General features: G+C 38.4%; 1 non-coding gene across 1 annotated transcript; it reads left to right on the top strand.

Annotated features, from left to right (window-relative positions):
• Window positions 1-1,087: 1,087 nt before the first annotated feature.
• LOC112738752 (small nucleolar RNA R71) lies at window positions 1,088-1,195 on the top strand. The gene has a single exon (XR_003169695.1). It is a non-coding gene; the product is annotated as a small nucleolar RNA R71 (small nucleolar RNA).
• Window positions 1,196-18,303: the final 17,108 nt, after the last annotated feature.

Genomic DNA, 18,303 nt, shown 5'->3' with positions numbered 1-18,303 from the left:
GATTCAATGCATTTAGTTCATTGGTGAACAAGGGAGGTTCATCTCCCCAAGTCTCATTACCAAATAAATTGGCATTCAGCTTCATGATTGCACCAAGAAACTTGGCAACTTGCTCTTCAGTAACATCCTCATTCTCTTCAGAAGAAGAATACTCCTCAGAGCTCATGAAAGGCGTAAGGAGGTTCAATGGAATCTCTATGGTCTCTAGATGAGTCTCAGATTCCTTTGGTTCCTTAGAGGGGAACTCCTTATTGATCACTGGACGTCCCAGGAGGTCTTCCTCCTTGGGATTCACGTCCTCAACCTCCCTTACAGGTTTGGCCATGATGGTTATATCAATGGCCTTGCACTCTCCTTCTGGATTTTCTTCTGTATTGCTTGGGAGAGTACTAGGAGGGATTTCAGTGATCCTTTTACTCAGCTGGCCCACTTGTGCCTCTAAATTTCTAATTGAGGACCTTGTTTCATTCATGAAACTTACAGTGGCCTTAGATAGATCAGAGACTAAGTTTGCTAAATTAGAGGTATTTTGTTCAGAGTTCTCTGTCTGTTGCTGAGTGGATGATGGAAAAGGTTTACTATTGTTAAACCTATTTCTTCCACCATTATTAAAGCCTTGTTGAGGCTTTTATTGATCCTTCCATGAGAGATTTGGGTGATTTCTCCATGAGGGATTATAGGTGTTTCCATATGGTTCACCCATGTAATTCACCTCTGCTATTGCAGGGTTTTCAGGATCATAAGCTTCTTCTTCAGCAGATGCCTCTTGAGTACTGTTGGATGCAGCTTGCATTCCATTCAGACTTTGAGAAATCATATTGACTTGCTGAGTCAATATTTTGTTCTGAGCTAATATGGCATTCAGAGTATCAATTTCAAGAACTCCCTTCTTCTGAGGCGTCCCATTACTCACAGGATTCCTCTCACAAGTGTACATGAACTGGTTATTAGCAACCATGTCAATGAGTTCTTGAGCTTCTGCAGGCATTTTCTTTAAGTGAATGGATCCACCTGCAGAAGTATCCAATGACATCTTAGCTAATTCAGATAGACCATCATAGAATATATCCAGGATGGTCCATTCTGAAAGCATGTCAGAAGGACACTTTTTGGTCAGTTGCTTGTATCTCTCCCAAGCTTCATAGAGGGATTCACCTTCTTTCTGTCTGAAGGTTTGAACATCCACTCTAAGCTTGCTCAGCTTTTGAGGAGGAAAGAACTTGGCTAAGAAAGCCGTGACCAGCTTATCCCAAGAGTTCAGGCTATCTTTGGGTTGAGAGTCCAACCACACTCTAGCTCTGTCTCTTACAGCAAAAGGGAAAAGCATGAGCCTATAGACTTCAGGATCTACTCCATTAGTCTTAACAATATCACAGATCTGCAAAAATTCAGTTAAGAACTGAAAAGGATCTTCAGATGGAAGTCCATGGAACTTACAGTTCTGCTGCATCAGAGAAACTAATTGAGGTTTCAGCTCAAAATTGTTATCTCCAATGGTAGGGATGGAGATGCTTCTTCCATGTAAATTAGAATTAGGTGCAGTAAAGTCACCAAGCATCCTCCTTGCATTATTATTTTCGGCTGCCATATCCTCTTCTTGTTCGAAAATTTCTGTAAGTTTATCTCTGGATTGTTGTATTTTAGCTTCTCTTAGTTTCCTCTTCAGAGTCCTTTCAGGTTCAGGGTCTGCTTCAACAAGAATGTTCTTGTCCTTGCTCCTGCTCATATGAAAAAGAGGGAACAGAAAAATAATAATAATAGGGATCCTTTTTGCCTAGGTATAGAGGTTCCCATGTGTGAGTAGAAGAACAAAAGAATGTAATATAAAGAAGAGAAGTAGAGAAAATTCGAACACAGATGGAAGAGGGGGTTCGAATTTGTGTGAGATGAAGTGTTAGTAGATGAATAAATAAATAGAAGGAGATAAGAGAGAAAAAAGGATTTTCGAAAATAAAATTTTGAAAAGGGGTTAGTGATTTTCGAAAATTAGGAATGAGATCAAGTTAAAATTAAAAATTGAAACAATTAGTTAATTAAAAAGAATTTTTGAAAAAGAGGGAGATATTTTCAAAAATTAGAGAGAGAGAGTTAGTTAGGTAGTTTTGAAAAAGATAAGAAACAAACAAAAAGTCAATTAGTTAGTTGAAAAATATTTGAAAATCAATTTTGAAAAGATAAGAAGATAAGAAGTTAGAAAAGATATTTGAAAATAAAATTTTTGAAAAAGATAAGATTTTTTTTAAAAGATATGATAGAAAGATATGATTAAAATTAGTTTTAAAAAAGATTTGATTTTTAAAATCACAATTAATGACTTGATTCACAGGAAATCACAAGATATAATTCTAGAACTTAAAGTTTGAATCTTTCTTAGCAAGCAAGTAACAAACTTGAAATTTTTGAATCAAAATATTAATTAATGAGAATATTTTCGAAAATTATAAGATAAAATTAAGAAAAGATTTTTGAAAAATATTTTTAAAATTTTCGAAAATAAATAAGAAAAATAAAAAAGATTTGATTTTTGAAAAAGATTTTGAAAGAGATAGAATTTTTAAATTGAAAATTTGATTTGACTCATAAGAAACAATTGAATTTTAAAAATTTTTGAAAAAGTCAACTGGTGCACGAAATTGTGTTCCATGTTCTTTGTACTTGTGTGAGAGTAACAATATATAATTGTATTGAATCCTCATTGTGGCTCTATGTGTGGACACAACTCCGTTCAACTGACCAGCAAGTGCACTGGGTCGTCCAAGTAATAAACCTTACGTGAGTAAGGGTCGATCCCACAGAGATTGTTGGCTTGAAGCAAGCTATGGTCACCTTGCAAATCTCAGTCAGGCGGATTTAAACATGATACTTTATTAGATTAAAATAAACAATAAAAGGGATAGAGATACTTATGTAGATTCATTGGCAGGAATTTCAGATAAGCGAATGGAGATGCTTTTCGTTCCTCTGAACCTCTGCTTTCCTGCTATCTTCACCCAATCGGTCTTACTCCTTTCCATGGCTGGCTTTATGCAAGGGCATCACCGTTGTCAGTGGCTACATCCCCTCCTCTCAGTGAATAATATGCTCACGCACCCTGTCACAGCACGACTATTCATCTGTCGGTTCTCGATCATGCTGGAATAGGATTCACCCTCCTTTTGCGTCTGTCACTAACGCCCAACAATCGCGAGTTTGAAGCTCGTCACAGTCATTCAATCATTGAATCCTACTCAGAATACCACAGACAAGGTTTAGACCTTCCGGATTCTCTTGAATGCCGCCATCATTCTAGCTTACGCCACGAAGATTCTGGTTAGGAGATCTAAGAGATATTCATTCTAGCTTATTTCATGTAGAACGGAAGTGTTTGTCAGGCACGCGTTCATAGGGGAGAAGGATGATGAGCGTCACACATAATCATCACCTTCATCACGTTCTTGGGTGCGAATGGCTATCTTAGAAGCGAAATAAGAAGAATTGAATAGAAAACAGTCATACTTGCATTAATCTTTGAGGAACAGCAGAGCTCCACACCTTAATCTATGGAGTGTAGAAACTCTACCGTTGAAAATACATAAGTGAAAGGTCCAGGCATGGCCGAGATGGCCAGCCCCCTAAACGAGATCAATAGTCTCCTAAGATGAACAATGGAATAAAACTGAGACCAAAGATACCTAATACAATAGTAAGAGGTCCTATTTATAATAAACTAGTCACTAGGGTTTACATGAGTGAGTAATTGATGCATAAATCCACTTCCGGGGCCCACTTGGTGTGTGTTTGGGCTGAGCTTAAGTGTTCCACGTGCAGAGGCCATTTGTGGAGTTGAACGCCAGTTTCTGTGCCAGTTTGGGCGTTCAACTCTAGTTTTGGATCCTTTTCTGGCGCTGGACGCCAGATCTGGGCAGAAGGCTGGCGTTGAACGCCAGTTTACGTCGTCAATTCTTGGCCAAAGTATGGACTATTATATATTTCTGGAAAGCCCTGGATGTCTACTTTCCAACGCAATTGGAAGCGCGCCATTTCGAGTTCTGTAGCTCCAGAAAATCCACTTTGAGTGCAGGGAGGTCAGAATCCAACAGCATCAGCAGTCCTTTTTCAACCTCTGAATCTGATTTCTGCTCAAGTCCCTCAATTTCAGCCAGAAAATACCTGAAATCACAGAAAAACACACAAACTCATAATAAAGTCCAGAAATGTGAATTTAACATAAAAACTAATGAAAACATCCCTAAAAGTAACTAGATCCTACTGAAAACATACTAAAAACAATGTCAAAAAGCGTATAAATTATCCGCTCATCACAACACCAAACTTAAATTGTTGCTTGTCCCCAAGCAACTGAAAATCAAATAGGATAAAAAGAAGAGAATATACTATAAATTCCAAACTATCAATGAAACATAGCTTCAATTAAATGAGCGGGACTTATAGCTTTTTGCCTCTTGAATAGTTTTGGCATCTCACTTTATCCATTGAGGTTCAGAATGATTGGCATCTATAGGAACTCAGAGTTCAGATAGTGTTATTGATTCTCCTAGTTCAGTATGATGATTCTTGAACACAGCTTCTTTATGAGTCTTGGCCGTGGCCCTAAGCACTTTGTTTTCCAGTATTACCACCGGATATATAAATGCCACAGACACATAATTGGGTGAACCTTTTCAGATTGTGACTCAGCTTTGCTAAAGTCCCCAATTAGAGGTGTCCAGGGTTCTTAAGCACACTCTTTGTTTTTGCTTTGGACCTTGACTTTAACCGCTCAGTCTCAAGTTTTCACTTGACACCTACACGCCACAAGCACATGGTTAGGGACAGCTTGGTTTAGCCGCTTAGACCAGGATTTTATTCCTTTAGGCCCTCCTATCCACTGATGCTCAAAGCCTTGGGATCCTTTTTATTTGCCCTTGCCTTTTGGTTTAAAGGGTTATTGGCTTTTTCTGCTTGCTTTTACTTTCTATTTTTTTTTTCTATTTTTTTTTTGCCTATTTTTTTTTCTGCAAGCTTTGTTCTTTGCTGCTTTTTCTTGCTTCAAGAATCATTTTTATGATTTTTCAGATTATCAAATAACATGTCTCCTAGTCATCATTCTTTCAAGAGCCAACATATTTAACATTCTTAAACAACAACTTCAAAAGACATATGCACTGTTCAAGCATACATTCAGAAAACAAGAAGCATTGTCACCACATCAATATAATTAAACTAAGTTCAAGGATAAATTCGAAACTCATGTACTTCTTGTTCTTTTGAATTAAAACATTTTTCATTTAAGAGAGGTGATGGATTCATAGGACATTTATAACTTTAAGACAAAGTTACTGACTACTAATGATCATGTAATGAAGACACCAACATAGATAAGCACATAACATAGAAAACGAAAAACAGAGAAAGTAAGAGCAAGGAATGAATCCACCTTAGTGATGTCCTTGAGCTCTTCTATGTCTCTTACTTGTCTTTGCTGCTCCTCCTTCATTGCTTTTAGATCTTCTCTGATTTCATGAAGGATGATGGAGTGCTCTTGATGTTCCACCCTTAGTTGCTTCCAATAATTGTGTGGAAGAAAATGTATCCCCTGAGGTATCTCAGGGATCTCTTGATTTGCAGTCAAATGTTCTACCACTGAGCTATAGACCCTTGATGGAAGCTTTTGTCTTCCCTTTCCTCTTTCTAGAGGTTTCTCTGGCCTTAGGTGCCATAAATGGTTATGGAAAAAACAAAAAAGCTATGCTTTTACCACACCAAACTTAGAATGTTGCTCGCCCTCGAGCAAAAGAAGAAAGACTAGAAGAATAAGAAGAAGATATGGAGGAGATAGATGGGAGTGTGTATTCGGCCATATGGGTGGGATTGGGTGGGAGAGAAATGTTGAATTTTGAAGGTAGTGGGTGTATGGATGTGAGTGGTAAATGGAAAGTATAAGGGATGATCATGAATGGGAAGAGAGATGATGAGGTAGGTGGGGATACTGTGGGGTCCACAGACCCTGAGTGGATCCTGTGGGGTCCAAAGATCCTGAGGTGTTAAGGCATTTACATCCCTGCACCAATTTAGGCATGCAAAATGCCCTTGCACACAACTCTGGGCGTTCAGCGCCAGGTTGGTGCCCATTTTGGGCGTTCAACGCCCCTTTGCTGCCATTTCTGGCGTTGAACGCCAGAACCATGCTTGTTCTGGGCGTTCAGCGCCAGAACTATGCTCTGTTCTGGCATTTGAACGCCAGACAGATGCTCCTCCAGGGTGTGATTTTTCTTCTGCTGTTTGTGATTCCGTTTTCAATTTTTATATTTATTTTGTGACTCCTCATGATCATGAACCTATAAAGACACATAACTAAGAAAAATATAGTTAGATAAATAAACATTGGGTTGCCTCCCAACAAGCGCTTCTTTAATGTCAATAGCTTGACAGTGGGCTCTCATGGACCCTCACAGATGTGCAAAGCTTTGTTGAGACTCTCCCACACCAAACTTAGAGTTTGGATATGGTAGTTCAACACCAAACTTAGAGTTTGGTTATGGCCTCCCAACACCAAACTTAGAGTTTGACTGTGGGGGCTCTGGTTGACTCTGCTTTGAGAGAAGCTTTTCAAGCTTCCTCTCCATGGTTGCAGAGGGAGATCCTTGAGTTTTGAATACAAGGGAGTTCTCATTCCATTGAAGGACTATTTCACCTCTGTCAACATCAATCACAGCTCTTGCTGTGGCCAGGAAAGGTCTTCCTAGGATGATGGATTCATCCTCTTCCTTTCCAGTATCCAGGACTATGAAATCAGCAGGGATGTAAAGGCCCTCAACCTTTACTAAAACGTCCTCTACTTGTCCATATGCCTGTTTTCTTGAGCTGTCTGCCATCTCTAATGAGATTTTAGCAGCTTGCACCCCATAGATTCCCAGTTTCTCTATCACAGAGAGGGGCATAAGGTTTATTCTTGAACCAAGGTCACACAGAGCCTTAAAGATCATGGTGCCTATGGTACAAGGGATTATGAACTTTCCAGGATCCTGTCTCTTCTGAGGCAATGTCAGTTGATCTAGATCACTTAGTTCATTGATGAACAAGGGAGGTTCAACTTCCCGAGCATCAATGCCAAACAATTTGGCATTCAGCTTCATGATTGCACCAAGAAACTTGGCAGTTTGCTCTTCAGTGACATCCTCATTCTCTTCAGAAGAGGAATACTCATCAGAGCTCATGAAGGGCATAAGGAGGTTCAATGGAAGCTCTATGGTCTCTAGATGAGCCTCAGAGTCCCTTGGTTCCCCAGAGGGAAGCTCCTTATTGATCACTGGACGTCCCAGGAGGTCTTCCTCCTTGGGATTCACGTCCTCTCCTCTCCTCATAGGTTCGGCCATGGTGCTTATGTCAATGGCCTTGCACTCTCCTTTTGGATTCTCTTCTGTATTGCTTGGGAGAGTACTAGGAGGGATTTCAGTGATCCTTTTACTCAGCTGGCCCACTTGTGCTTCCAGATTTCTAATGGAAGACTTTGTTTCATTCATGAAACTTACAGTGGCCTTAGATAGATCAGAGACTAGATTTGCTAAATTAGAAGCATTTTGTTCAGAGTTCTCTGTCTGTTGCTGAGTTGATGATGGAAAAGGTTTGCTATTGCTAAACCTGTTTCTTCCACCATTATTAAAGCCTTGTTGAGGCTTTTGATCCTTCCATGAGAAATTTGGATGATTTCTCCATGTTGAGTTATAGGTGTTTCCATAAGGTTCACCTAAGTAATTTACCTCTGCTATTGTAGGGTTCTCAGGATCATAGGCTTCTTCTTCAGAAGATGCCTCTTGAGTACTGTTGGATGCAGCTTGCATTCCATGCAGACTCTGAGAAATCATATTGACTTGCTGAGTCAATATTTTATTCTGAGCCAATATGGCATTCAGAGTATCAACCTCAAGAACTCCCTTCTTCATAGGCGTCCCATTATTCACAGGATTCCTTTCAGAAGTGTACATGAACTGGTTATTAGCAACCATGTCAATGAGTTCTTGAGCTTCTGCAGGCGTTTTCTTTAGGTGAATGGATCCACCTGCAGAAGTGTCCAGTGACATCTTTGATAGCTCAGATAAACCATCATAGAATATATCCAGGATGGTCCATTCTGAAAGCATGTCAGAAGGACACTTTTTGGTCAACTGTTTGTATCTTTCCCAAGCTTCATAGAGAGATTCACCTTCTTTTTGAGGAGGAAAGTACTTGGCTAAGAAAGCCGTGACCAGCTTATCCCAAGAGTTCAGGCTGTCTTTGGGTTGAGAATCCAACCATAATCTAGCTCTGTCTCTTACAGCAAAAGGGAAAAGCATGAGCCTGTAGACTTCAGGATCTACTCCATTAGTCTTAACAGTATCACATATCTGCAAGAATTCAGTTAAGAACTGAAAAGGATCTTCAGATGGAAGTCCATGAAACATGCAGTTCTGCTGCATTAGAGAAACTAATTGAGGTTTAAGCTCAAAGTTGTTTGCTCCAATGGCAGGAATGGAGATGCTTCTTCCATGTAAATTGGAATTAGGTGCAGTGAAGTCACCAAGCATCTTCCTTATATTATTATTTTTGCCTGCCATCTCCTCTGCCTGTTCGAAAATTTCTGAAAGGTTATCTCTGGATTGTTGTATTTTAGCTTCTCTTAATTTTCTCTTCAGAGTTCTTTCAGGTTCTGGATCTGCTTCCACAAGAATGTTCTTATCCTTGCTCCTGCTCATATGACAAGGAAGAATGGCCAGAAAAATGATAATAATAATAGAGATCCTTTATACCACAGTATAGGGATCCCTTTGTAAGTAGAAGAAAAGGGGGAGATAAAGGATGTGATGTAAAGGAAGAAACACAACTGTGAGGATTGAAATGTGAGATGAGATGTTAGGACATGAATGAATAAATAGAATGAGATGGGGGAGGAATAATTTTCGAAAATTATTTTGAAAAAGAGTTAGTGATTTTTGAAAATTGGTTTTTGAAAATTAGTTAGTATTTTTCGAAAATTTTTGAATTCAAAAGTAAAAAATAAAAATAATTAGTTAATTAAAAAGAAATTTTTAAAAAAAAAGGGAGAGATATTTTCGAAAATTAGAGAGAGAGAGAGTTAGTTAGGTAGTTTTGAAAAAGTTAAGAAACAAACAAAAAGTTAGTTAGTTAGTTGAAACAAATTTTGAAAAGATAAGAAGTTAGGAAGTTAGAAAAGATATTTTGAGAAGATATTTTTGAAAAAGATAAGATAAGAAGATATTTTTGAAAAGATATGATTGAAATTAGTTTTGAAAAAGGTTTGATTTTTAAAATCTCAATTAATGACTTGGTTCATAAGAAATCACAAGATATGATTCTAGAACTTAAAGTTTGAATCTTTCTTAACAAGCAAGTAACAAACTTCAAATTTTTGAATCAAAACATTAATTGATTAGTTATTTTCGAAAATTTTATATAAAAATAAGAAAAAGATTTTTGAAAAATATTTTTGAAATTTTCGAAAATAGCTAATAATTTTGAAAAAGATTTGATTTTTGAAAAAGATTTTGAAAAAGATAAGATTTTCAAATTGAAAATTTGATTTGACTCATTGGCAAAAACATTGATTTTTAAAAAATTTTTGAAAAAGTCAATCCAAATTTTCGAATTTGATGAGAGAAAAAGGGAAAGATATTTTTTTGATTTTTGAAATTTTTATGATGCAAGAGAAAAGCACTAAAAAGATGCAATGCATGAAATTTTTAAATCAAAACATGTGATGCATGCAAGAATGCTATGAATGTCAAGATGAACACCAAGAACACTTTGAATGTCATGATGAACATCAAGAACATATTTTTGAAAAATTTTTAATGCAAAGAAAACATGCAAGACACCAAACTTAGAATTCTTTAATGCTTAGACACTAAGAATTCAAGAATGCATATGAAAAACATGAAAAGACACAAAACAAAAATTCATCAAGATCAAACAAGAGGACTTACCAAGAATAACTTGAAGATCATGAAGAACACTTATGAATGCATGAAATTTTCGAAAAAATGCAAGATGCATATGCAAGTGACACCAAACTTATAAAGTGACTCAAGACTCAAACAAGAAACACAAAATATTTTTGATTTTTATGATTTTCTAATTTTTTGGATTTTTATTTTATATTTTTCGAAAATTATATGAAAAAGAAAGGATTCCAAAATTTTTAATATGAATTCCAGGAATCTTGCCATGTTAGTCTAAAGCTTCAGTCCAGGAATTAGACATGGCTCACTAGCCAGCCAAGCTTTCAAAGAAAGCTCCAGTCCAAAACACTAGACATGGCCAATGGCCAGCCAAGCTTCAGCAGGTGATCGTGGATCAACAGCGGGTAGATCAAGAACAGTAGCAGGTGGATTAGCTCCAACTAGCTTGCTCTTGATAACCAATTGCAAGCCTCAGTCCAAATGAATTTAGACATGGCTTTACAGCCAGCCAGGCTGCAACATATAATTACATGGGCTGGAGTGATTAGTTGAATACCTATCCCAAAGTAGTTTGGGTATGGCTTTACAGCCAGATATGATTCAACATATTTCATGAAACACTAGAATTCATTCTTAAAAATTTTTGAAGCCATAGAATAATTTATTTTTGAAAACATTTTTATAAATTTTCGAAAACAGATGAGAAAATTTTAGAAAATTTTTTTTTGAAAAATTTTTGAAAATAAAAATAAAAAGAAAATTACCTAATCTGAGCAACAAGATGAACCGTCAGTTGTCCAAACTCAAACAATCCCCGGCAACGGCGCCAAAAACTTGGTGCACGAAATTGTGTTCCATGTTCTTTGTACTTGTGTGAGAGTAACAATATATAATTGTATTGAATCCTCATTGTGGCTCTATGTGTGGACACAACTCCGTTCAACTGACCAGCAAGTGCACTGGGTCGTCCAAGTAATAAACCTTACGTGAGTAAGGGTCGATCCCACAGAGATTGTTGGCTTGAAGCAAGCTATGGTCACCTTGCAAATCTCAGTCAGGCGGATTTAAACATGATACTTTATTAGATTAAAATAAACAATAAAAGGGATAGAGATACTTATGTAGATTCATTGGCAGGAATTTCAGATAAGCGAATGGAGATGCTTTTCGTTCCTCTGAACCTCTGCTTTCCTGCTATCTTCACCCAATCGGTCTTACTCCTTTCCATGGCTGGCTTTATGCAAGGGCATCACCGTTGTCAGTGGCTACATCCCCTCCTCTCAGTGAATAATATGCTCACGCACCCTGTCACGGCACGGCTATTCATCTGTCGGTTCTCGATCATGCTGGAATAGGATTCACCCTCCTTTTGCGTCTGTCACTAACGCCCAACAATCGCGAGTTTGAAGCTCGTCACAGTCATTCAATCATTGAATCCTACTCAGAATACCACAGACAAGGTTTAGACCTTCCGGATTCTCTTGAATGCCGCCATCATTCTAGCTTACGCCACGAAGATTCTGGTTAGGAGATCTAAGAGATATTCATTCTAGCTTATTTCATGTAGAACGAAAGTGTTTGTCAGGCACGCGTTCATAGGGGAGAAGGATGATGAGCGTCACACATAATCATCACCTTCATCACGTTCTTGGGTGCGAATGGCTATCTTAGAAGCGAAATAAGAAGAATTGAATAGAAAACAGTCGTACTTGCATTAATCTTTGAGGAACAGCAGAGCTCCACACCTTAATCTATGGAGTGTAGAAACTCTACCGTTGAAAATACATAAGTGAAAGGTCCAGGCATGGCCGAGATGGCCAGCCCCCTAAACGAGATCAATAGACTCCTAAGATGAACAATGGAATAAAACTGAGACCAAAGATACCTAATACAATAGTAAGAGGTCCTATTTATAATAAACTAGTCACTAGGGTTTACATGAGTGAGTAATTGATGCATAAATCCACTTCCGGGGCCCACTTGGTGTGTGTTTGGGCTGAGCTTAAGTGTTCCACGTGCAGAGGCCATTTGTTGAGTTGAACGCCAGTTTCTGTGCCAGTTTGGGCGTTCAACTCTGGTTTTGGATCCTTTTCTGGCGCAGGACGCCAGATCTGGGCAGAAGGCTGGCGTTGAACGCCAGTTTACGTCGTCAATTCTTGGCCAAAGTATGGACTATTATATATTTCTGGAAAGCCCTGGATGTCTACTTTCCAACGCAATTAAAAGCGCGCCATTTCGAGTTCGATAGCTCCAGAAAATCCACTTTGAGTGCAGGGAGGTCAGAATCCAACAGCATCAGCAGTCCTTTTTCAACCTCTGAATCTGATTTCTGCTCAAGTCCCTCAATTTCAGCCAGAAAATACCTGAAATCACAGAAAAACACACAAACTCATAGTAAAGTCCAGAAATGTGAATTTAACATAAAAACTAATGAAAACATCCCTAAAAGTAACTAGATCCTACTGAAAACATACTAAAAACAATGTCAAAAAGCGTATAAATTATCCGCTCATCATCAACTCAAATTTTCAAAAATTTATGAGAGAAAAAGGGGAAGATATTTTTTTTTTATTTTTGAATTTTCAATGATGAGAGAGGAGAACATGAAAATGATGCAATGCATGAAAATTTTGGATCAAAACAATGAATGCATGCAAGAATGCTATAAATGTCAAGATGAACACCAAGAACACTATGAAGATCATGATGAACATCAAGAACATATTTTTGAAAAATTTTTTAATGCAAAGAAAACATGCAAGACACCAAACTTAAAAATTTTTCATGTATAGACACTATGAATGCAAAAATGCACATGAAAAACAAGAAAAGACACAAAACAAGAAAACATCAAGATCAAACAAGAAGACTGGCCAGGAACAACTTGAAAATCATGAAGAACACTATGAATGCATGAGTTTTCGAAAAATGCATAAAATTTTTAGAAAAAATGCAATTGACACCAAACTTAAAAATTGACTCAAGACTCAAGCAAGAAACATAAAATATTTTTGGTTTTTAGGATTTTCTAAATTTTTTTGTATTTTTCGAAAATTATTTGTGAAAAAGAAAAATAAGGATTCCAAAATTTTTAATATGAATTCCAGGAATCTTGCACTCTTAGTATGTAAATCAAGCTTTAGCATTTAAATGAGGGTTAGACATGGCTTAATAGCCAATCAAGCTTTAGCATGTAAATCAGGTGGATCAGGAACAGTAGCAGGTGGATTAGCAACAACTAGCTTGCTCTTGATAATGTTGGGTTGGAAGCTCCAGTCCAAATAAATTTAGACATGGCTTTACAGCCAGCCAGGCTTCACATGCTTCATGAAACTCTAGAATTCATTCTTAAAAATTCTGAAGGACATAATAAAAAATTTTTTTTTTTGAAAAGAATTTTTATTTTATCTTTTTTTTTCGAAAATAAAGGAGAAATTTTTGAAGATTTTTGAAAAATTTTTGTAAAGAAAACAAAAAGAAAATTACCTAATCTGAGCAACAGGATGAACCGTCAGTTGTCCAAACTCAAACAATCCCCGGCAACAGCACCAAAAACTTGGTACATGCGAAATTGTTACTCTGAGGTTGTAAAATTTGTTGTTCATTCTCTCCCTGGAAATGGCGCCAACAACTGGTGCACAATACCATGGTCCAGACATAACTTCACAACTTCGCACAACTAACCAGCAAGTGCACTGGGTCGTCCAAGTAATAAAACCTTACGTGAGTAAGGGTCGATCCCACGGAGATTGTTGGTATGAAGCAAGCTATGGTCACCTTGTAAATCTCAGTCAGGCGGATATCAAATAGTTATGGAGTTTTCGAAAATAATAATAGATAGACAGAAAATAAAGATAGAAACACTTATGTATATCATTGGTGAGAATTTCAGATAAGCGTATAGAGATGCTTTCGTTCCTCTGAACTTCTTCTTTCCTGCTGTTTTCATCCAATCAGTCCTACTCCTTTCCATGGCTGGCTTTATGTAAGGGCATCACCGTTGTCAATGGCTACATCCTATCCTCTTGTGAAAATGGTCCAAATGCTCTGTCACAGCATGGCTAATCATCTGAGGTTCTCAATCATACTGGAATAGAATTTACCCTCCTTTTGCGTCTGTCACTACGCCCAGCACTCGCGAGTTTGAAGTTCGTCACAGTCATTCAATCCCAGAATCCTACTTGGAATACCACAGACAAGGTTTATACTTTCCGGATTCTCATGAATGCCGCCATCAATCTAGCTTATACCACGAAGATTCTGATTAAGAGATCCAAGAGATAATCATCCAATCTAAGGTGGAACGGAAGTGGTTGTCAGGCACGCGTTCGTGGGGGAATGATGATGATTGTCACGTTCATCACATTCATGTTGAAGTGCGAATGAATATATTAGAAGTGGAATAAGTTGAATTGAATAGAAAAACAGTAGTACTTTGCATTAATTCATGAGGAACAGCAGAGCTCCACACCTTAATCTATGGAGTGCAGAAACTCTACCGTTTGAAAATACATAAGTGAAAGGTTCAGGCATGGCCAAATGGCCAGCCCCCATGATCTAAGAACCAGACATCCCAAGATGTCTAATACAATAATAAAAAGTCCTATTTATACTAAACTAGTTACTGGGTTTACAGAAGTAAGTAATTGATGCATAAATCCACTTCTGGGGCCCACTTGGTGTGTGCTTGGGCTGAGCTTGAAGTTTACACGTGGAGAGGTCATTCTTGGAGTTGAACGCCAAGTTGTAACGTGTTTTTGGTGTTCAACTCTGGTTCGTGACGTGTTTCTGGCGTTTAACTCGAGACTACAGCGTAGAACTGGCGTTCAATGCCCTTTTGCGTCGTCTAAACTCGACCAAAGTATGGACTATTATATATTGCTGGAAAGCCCTGGATGTCTACTTTCTAACGCAATTGGAAGCGTGCAGGGAGGTCAGAATCCAACAGCATCAGCAGTCCTTCTTCAACTTCTGAATCTGATTTTTGCTCAAGTCCTTTAATTTCAGCCAGAAAATACCTGAAATCACAGAAAAACACACAAACTCATAGTAAAGTCCAGAAATGTGAATTTAACATAAAAACTAATGAAAATATCCCTAAAAGTAACTAGATCCTACTAAAAACATACTAAAAACAATGCCAAAAAGCGTATAAATTATCCGCTCATCAGGCATCGAATGGAATTAAAGTGAATTAAAATCACCAATTTAGGGCCTAAAAAGCATGTTTTTACACTTAAGCAAAATTCAAGGGAGAATTACAAAACCATGCTATTTCATTAAATAAATGCGAGAAAAAGTGACAAAATCTCCCAAAATAAGCACAAGATAAATCACGAAATCGGGGTTTATCAAATCTCCCCACACTTAAACTAAGCATGTCCTCATGCTAAAATCAAGAAGAAGCAAAAGGGTATTAACATTTATTCAATGCAACTACTAAATGCAATCTATCTACATGATGCAATGGCTTAGTCAAGATAAATCAACCTCTAAGAATACGCGTATAAGCACAAGGGCTAAGGTATTAGCAATCAAGCAAACCACAATTGGATTGAATCATTGAAAGAGTTCACAAACTTGCAAGAAAAGATGATCATGGGTAGAAACATGTAATTGAGCGATCGAACCCTCGCCGGATGTGTATCCGCTCTAAGCACTCAAGTGTATGGGGTTGATTCACTCAATTCTCCCTTAATCATGATCTTCAAGGTTTATTTTTCATCTAACAATCAACAATTACTTTATGCATGCATACAAATATCATGAGGTCTTTCCCATAGGTTGTAATGGGGCTAGGGTTAAGGTAAGATGCATATGGTCAAGTGAGCTTGAGATTTGAATCTTTGATTAGCTTAAACTTCCCACCTAACCTATGACAGCCTATACAAAGCTAAACAAACCTAACTACCCATTCTTCACTTTTCTCACACACTCATGTACTATCTTTTTGATCACCACACCTATGCATTGACTCTTATTGAACTTTGAACTTTGGGGCATTTTGTCCTCTTTTTATTGCTTTTCTTTTTCTTTCTTTTATGTATGAGAAATTTATTAAATTATATATATATAGCATCAATGCATATGGTTTACACATGATTAATACATGAATATGTACCCAATTCCCAATATTTTTCAACAAGAAACATAAACACACTTTTATCTCTACCCAATGTTCCCAACTTTCCTAGAATCAGATGATAAACACTCTCACTAGCCTAGGCTAATCAAAGATCCAAATTAAGGGATATTTATTGTTTTTTCGCTTAGGCTTGTAGTGTGCTACAATTAAGAACAAATGGGTCAAGCATAGGCTCAAAATTGGCTAACAATGGAAGATAAAAGGTAGGCTATTTAGGTAAGTGAGCTATTTGAACAATGGTCTCAATCATATAAATGCATGTATACACAAATTAATGGACATATAGAATTAAACAAATCAAGGATTACAATCATAGGAGGAGAGTACTGCACACAAGAATGGAAGTAAGTGGTTATGTATGACGCAACCACAAAATTAGGCTCGATTCTCACATGCTTGTGTTCTCAGCTCAAAACATGATCCACAAGTATATAGCTCAAGCAAGTTCTAAAGAAAAAAAAATTTCAACCAATTGGGGTGGTGCCCTAAAAATGAGTTTCTTGGAAATTTTCATCATATTGACTACGTTTATTCTAATGCAACATTGTGATTTAGAAAATTTAAAAAATTCTCCTAGTTTACCCCTTTTTCAATCAAAACACATTTCTTATATAAAAAGGGTTGACTAGATTTTTAGCAATCCAGAAGTTATTTTCTAATCACACTCAACAACTAAGAGTGTGCACAACATAAATAAAAGTATCTACAATAGCATAAATATGTATAGTAATCCCAAAATGATCTAAAATATAAAGTGCGGAATAAAACCAAATAAAGTAGTAGCGACTAGAGATAAAAGTCTGAAAGTTCACCACATGGATGCAAACACCGGTCACGAACGGTGACCTCCCTACACTTTAGAATTAAGCATCGTCCTCGATGCTACTACTGAAGCTCGGAATGGGGGTCAACAATCGCACCAGGCTGTGGCTCATGCTCAGGCTCGGGCTGTAGGACTGGAGGTGGTACTGGCTGTGGCTCAGGTACTGGCTGTGGAATGTCATGCTGGACCTCAGGAGGCTGCTGGACCTCAGTGGTGGTCTGCGTCTCTAGTGGTGTCTCCTGCTGTGTCGCCTCCTCGCTATGCTCCTCCTCCTGGTCCTGCTCGTCAGAGGCGGGAGAGTCTGGAAGGGGAGGAAGCTCAATGCCTTGTGATGCAAACACTTGGTCTATGCGGTCAAGACGTCGCATGACACGACGCTCGAAGCGCACCATGAAACGAAGAAGGTTCCGCACCAACAGATAAGTCGGCTCAGGTGTTGGTGGTGGTGGTGGTAAGGATGCTGCTGCTGCTGTGGAAGAAGAGGGTCCTGCTGCCTCAACTGCCGCTCTAGCCCTAGAACGACGTCTGGCCGAGGGCTTCTCGTGCACCCATCCACCCCATGAAATAGTAACTTCCTTGTCATCGTCATCTGGGGGTGGTGGTGTCGCATCATCGTCTTCCCACGGGACATCAGCTAGCTCAGCCAAACTAGTAACCAGCGTAGGAAACGGTAGCAAGCCGCGGATGTGAGCTCTCCACATGCTATGCCTAATCAGCCGGGGGAAATACACCTCTTTCCCTTCCATGACACACCCAATCAGAATCAGTATATCCATCGGAATCTCTGAGAAGTGAGTGGCGGGCAGGACGTAGTGGGCAAAGATCTGCTGCCAGGTCCTAGCCTCCCAAGACAGATATGCAGATAGCATCCCCTTAGGCTTCTTTTTGTTCGCATCCATCACCCAGGGAGCATCTGGTGTAGCAATCACGCACCTAAGCGCCTCATAATCAAAAGTCATGGAGAGAATAGCCACCTCTGCCTACTGGTAGGCACAGGTCTCAGGAGTACCAACTCTGCAAAGCAGTGCATCCCTTATAGCCTCTTCAGTGATCATAATCTCTCTACCCCTTACGTGCACTGATTCCAAGTTCACTCGAAAGAAGTTACAGTAAAACTCTTTAACCCATGAGATGTTAATCCTTCCTAGGTCCCTATCAATGAAATCCAATCCCAACTCTGAAATACGGGCGTTTATGGCATGCCTCACGTCATTAGGAAGATTCAGCTTCTTCTCAATGTTTAGGTTTTTCTTTGTATAACGGGAGAAGCGTAGCTCGCAATAGAGGTTGGGGAATTTGGTTGAATCAGTAGATAGAAGTGACTAATTTTCTATATCTTCTTCATTCAACGGATTCTTGGCATAGTTAGCATATGGTGAGGGGGTAGAGGTCTTGGAGCG

Source organism: Arachis hypogaea, chromosome 13 (assembly GCF_003086295.3).
Source record: "Arachis hypogaea cultivar Tifrunner chromosome 13, arahy.Tifrunner.gnm2.J5K5, whole genome shotgun sequence".
NCBI classification, from domain to species: Eukaryota; Viridiplantae; Streptophyta; class Magnoliopsida; order Fabales; family Fabaceae; genus Arachis; species Arachis hypogaea.
The sequence above is the reverse complement of the archived record's forward strand: the minus strand, read 5'-3'. Positions and strand labels throughout refer to the sequence as shown.